At 43.2% G+C, this 5,098-nt stretch overlaps 1 long non-coding RNA gene across 1 annotated transcript; it reads left to right on the top strand.

The window, feature by feature from the left end:
- Window positions 1-251: 251 nt before the first annotated feature.
- Window positions 252-4,256, top strand: LOC144106299 (uncharacterized). The gene is made up of 3 exons (XR_013308966.1): window positions 252-369; window positions 1,113-1,205; window positions 2,465-4,256. It is a non-coding gene; the product is annotated as an uncharacterized LOC144106299 (long non-coding RNA).
- The last annotated feature ends 842 nt before the right edge of the window (window positions 4,257-5,098 follow it).

Here is a 5,098-nt window from a genome sequence, read left to right as displayed (position 1 = left end):
TGACACAGCACATGCCGCCTCCCGCTAAGACCCATGTTGCCAGCGCGTGTGTTGTCATGGTTACGGGAAGACGCCGCGCCATCTTGTTCCCCGCCGTGCATAGGCGCGCATTAGCTGCTGCAGCAGTTGCGTCTTCATCGCCGTTCATCGTTGAGTGGGACAGTCATATGTTGTCGGTTGTTGCACTAAGTGCGCCAGGAAGCTTACGCAGCAGCAATGCCCGGGTGGTGCGTTCCGCAGTGCTCGAACCACTGCAGGAAGGGCACACGGATGTTTCGTTTCCCGGCTGACTCCAACCGAAGAAAATGTTGGCTGGCACAAGTAAAGCGAGACTGCTGGGAACCCACTGCTGCTTCTCGCATATGTTCTGTGAGTACCGTACCTTTTTCTCTTTTGTTACCTGCTCGCTTGCCATGTTTGGTGTACTGTGCTTCACGTTTACGATAATTAAACCACGGCCGCCTCGAACGGCGTGGGTTTGATAACAGGCTACGCATTGCGGGCGTGGGTGCAATCTTCTCGTTAGTTTTTAGATGCGCTGGCGGCGTGTCTCGAGCACCAAGGGCGAGAAGCAACGGTTCGCATTCGCCCTCGCTGACTGTAATTCTCACGCGAGTGCACTCACGATATATTGGCGCCCGCTTCCTTGTTTGCGCTGTAATACATGCGCCAAGACTCATGTCAGAGAACATGACTGAGGTAGTGAAAATAAATTTCTACATCTCTCAGACATTGTACTCGTTCGCTGTTTCGTGAGCGCTGTGGTCGGAGGAACTTATTTTCAGTCAGGTCTGGTTATCTAGGCACCGTTCTGCTGTACGACGCTATTCGGTAGAAAAAGATTGGAAACCCAAGATCAGACTAAAAGAACACATTTTGTATATGCCCGGTTACTGGCATGCATATGAAGCCTTTAGGAAGCCATTATCCAGTTTTTTTAGCTTGGCACTATAGCCTGGTAAAAGACTGCATGTGAAAACATTACAGCAGGTAGAAACAGCTCTGTAGTTGTAACGCTAGTCATGTTCCGGTTTGCAGCATTTGTCACAGTTATGTGCAGGTATGAATATACTTCTTGATGCTTATGAAGTACTTGCTGCCATTCATTTCAGGCACATTTTGAAGAAACAAGTTTCGAGCAAAACAGACAGATGGCTTAAAGAAGCTAAGGCCAGATGCGGTTCCCACACTTTTTACTTATCGAGGTAAGCTTCTAATTTTGATCCATCTCTTAAATACAACTCTGCCTCACTCATATGAAATGTTTGCAAAGAAATTTGTCTACACGTATACGGTAGTGCTGTGGATGCTTTGTGCAAGCTCAAAAATGTGCGCTCATCTGCTTTTAGAAGGCTGCAAAGAAAGGTTCATCACCATCAGCATTTCAAGGTCCATAGCAGGACGAAGCCTATCCTACTGACTTCCCTTTAACCGGTTCCTGTGCCATCTGTGGCCACATTATCCACACAAACTTCTTGGTCTATTGATATGGCTTTTATGTCCAAGCATTCCTACAGCGCATGTTTGCATCAGCATCTAGATCCCTAGCTAGAAATTTGTTGGGATCCATGCAATTCATTTCTTGTAAAACTAAATCGCGGGCATAAAAAAATATGTATATTGCACGTTATTGTAGGATCATGCATTCGAACAGCACCTTCAAACATAAAATCACCTTAAGCCATGTTTTAACGGCTTCTGCATTACCTCTGGCTCATTTTTCACTGTAGATTGAAAAAAAATGAATGAATGACAATTGAAATCTTCCGTGTAAGCCATAAAGGTATAAAGTATGGCACTAAACAAAACTTTTGCCACCTAACTCTCTGCCTACCCCTACTATATTTGCTTTTCTTGAACACCCACTGCTTCTCTAAGGGACTACTGTTTATCTTCTCCACACATTACATGCACTCATATATATGATGCTAAGATCCAAAACGTAGCACACAGATATAGCCTTGTATTCAAAGAGCACAAGGCCACCTATATTGTGTTTATACTTTGTATAGCATCGTTTTTTCTTTATAATTCACCCGACGCCTGCGAGAAAGGGGGCGTCTAGAATCAAACAAATATCCTGTAGCAGACTGCATTCTGTGCTGTCTCATTTGTTCTATGTCACCTGGCACAGAAGCTAAAATGGCAAAATTCAGGACGATTAGTAATTCTAGTTAAATCAACGGTACCTCAGCTGCTAACACAACCTGCTGTTGAGCACAATTTTGCACGACTGAATCATTGCCAGTCGTAGCATGCTTTCCGACGCTGTTAAATATGCACTGGCGGTAAGAAATCTAAAGCCCCCCAGTACAGCTTTGGGATCTTAAAACCCAACTGATATTACTACTCCTGAAGTTTATTTGGAAGTTTTATGCAGGTACTAGGTTGCTCTTCTGTAAATGCAGAATTCCTGCAGTTCTTGAGTGTAGTGCTACCCTATTGACTGAAATTTTTATTTCAGCCATCCAGAAACACCGGAAGCCTCCGAAGAAGCGGTCTTGCTTTCGTCCGGCCACGCCAACGCAAAGCCCAGTACTTGACCCCACTGGAAATGAACCATGTGGTAGTGCTGCTCTAGAGCCTGTCTTCGCATCAACAGCCGAACAAACACAAGACTCGGCTGTGAGTGACAGCATGAGTTCCCAGGACACTGTCAGTCCACTACAATGTGCTCAGGTACCAGGGTATGATCTACCTTTAACAACCACCTTGCTGCCGCCCAAAGCTGTCGACACTGTTATCTATGCAGACAGCGTTGCCCATTCCTTTCTGAGAACAGATAAAGCCAGTGGGGAAGATTCCACTGATGCAAGTCGACTTCCTCTGCCGCAGCTTCACCCATGGAGGCCGAATCCTTAAGCGCTGAAAGGTCACAGCATAGTAATGAGCGATCAAGTAAAGAAATACCTCAAGCTGCATTCACACTTGGTTCAAGTACGGCTTCAACTGACTTGTCTCTTCAAAGACAGAATGCTGAGCTTTATCGGATTGCTGGTTTAATCGGGTTGACCGCGTTGTCATGAAAATCGGTCACCGCTATTGGCTGGAGGGAAACGGTCGGGGGGCATCTGCCACTACTTCCTTGGGTTGCACCCGAATATAGCACTCTGACACTTTCACTGTGTATGTCGTGTGTACTTTGCTCGCCTGTAAATTGTTCACGTCTTTCAGCATATTTTTATGTCACCTCTCTGTAGCAAGCTGTTGCTTGCAAATTGTGTGCACTAACCAATGAAGCTGCTTTGCTTCAGTCAGCATTTGGAAATAGCAAACTGATTTACAGTGCGTGCCACTAGTTTGTTCATCAAAGGTGAAGTTTTTAGGAGCAAGTGTTCGAACTAGATGCAAATGTGTAAACCATTGTTTCAAGTCTTTTGTGAAGTGCGTAACAGTCTTATTTTTGTGGCTGGAGCATCACTACCATGCCTTGCATTATTTAGGGGCTGTAAAACATACGCTCCCACAGAGTTGGCGTGGTGTTTCTCATTATCATTTGGGTTGTTTGCATTACTAGTCCTGCTAATATAGCCCATTTATTGTGTCCTCTGTACTGCACTCATGCAATTTGTTCATGGCTATCAGTATATTTTGTTTTATGTAGAAGTGTTCATTGAGCAACGAAGCTGCTTTACTTCGGTCAATGTTTAAAAATAATAAGCCTGTTTGCAATTACACCATTAGTGTGCGCACCAGATATGTTTTACAGGAGTGACTGATATGTGTACAAAAATTTCACTGGTTTCACAGATGCTGATAATGGAAGAATGTAATTTCATATGCACTTTAGCTGGCTGCGGATGCTTATATATTCTGTCAGTTTGCTTGAGAAAGAATATGAGCACCTCCCCTTTAATTGACAGTTGCCAGAAGTGTGTCGGCAATAAAAGAAGCTTCTTGAATGTTTACACGAAGGCGTCTGAAAATGTTATTTGGTTTCTTGATTTTAGGTTTTCTCACTTGTCCCATTGTTTGTATTGCTCCTCTTTCTCTGATTCCATTCCAGCAAGTCTCATGTTACACTCTGAACATTTGAGCCTCCTACTGAACACCATGTGTAAGTTAGTTTCTCAGCACACGTGGAAAAATGGTAGGCAATGTGAAATGAAGCACTGCTTTAATGTTAACTCAATGGCAATCTGTACAAAACTAAGACGCTTACAACACTCGATCTTAATTTGTTAACATCAGCCTCAAGATTCCCTAAATTTTTTTAAGTATGTTTATACCTTTTGCTGAAGCTACAGTGTGCTAGTATGGGGTTGCATAGCTCATTGCGTAGAGCATGTGTAATTGCTCACAGAAGAGCAAAATGCACAAACTAATGGTACATTGCACACGCAAATGCCATTGTGATGTCGGTAATAGAACTACTGGGGCACTTAAGTCTCTTCCCGTGCTGTGAATGCATAAGCATTAGGTGCTACTGTTTTGCTTCTGTTGCATGGTTTTATTTTGAACCTACATAGACCAGCGTTAGCTCGGTTTACCGTTCCATTTTCGATTCTACTCAGCGAGACCTTTCAACGATATATGACGATGCTATAGCATTAGGTTCAATTTTAAATCAAATAACTAATTAATGGTAATTAAGACCTGCGATTACTCCGTTGGAATTATACTCGACATAAGCTATCCAACGATATATAGCTTGATGATGGAGCATAACGATTGATTTTTAATCACGGTTATCTAATTAATGGTCGGTAAGACAAGATTAGTTCAGTGCAATTGTACTCAACATAAGCTATCCAGCGACTTAGTGATGTAGCGTAAATTTCAATTACATTACAATTAACTAATTACCGGTAATTAATTGAGACCTACAATTAGTCCGGTGCAATTATACTCGACATAAGCTATCCAACGATAGAACACTTGCGGCGATTATGCCCGACATAAGCTACACAGCCACTACGGCCACATTCTGTACAGGCCGCGCATGAACCAAGTAATTGATAAGCATTAAAAAGTGGGCCTGCGTAATCTTTTGATTACCGTCATAACATTAAATTCTGAACGCCGAACACCTAAGCTCGGTTAGTGCTCATCGTGAGGAGGAACCCTTTTTACGTAATTGATAAGCGCTGCCTTTTGG

The sequence above is a fragment of the Amblyomma americanum genome, chromosome 1 (assembly GCF_052857255.1).
Source record: "Amblyomma americanum isolate KBUSLIRL-KWMA chromosome 1, ASM5285725v1, whole genome shotgun sequence".
NCBI lineage: Eukaryota > Metazoa > Arthropoda > Arachnida > Ixodida > Ixodidae > Amblyomma > Amblyomma americanum.
This window is presented reverse-complemented; position numbering and strand designations above follow the sequence as displayed.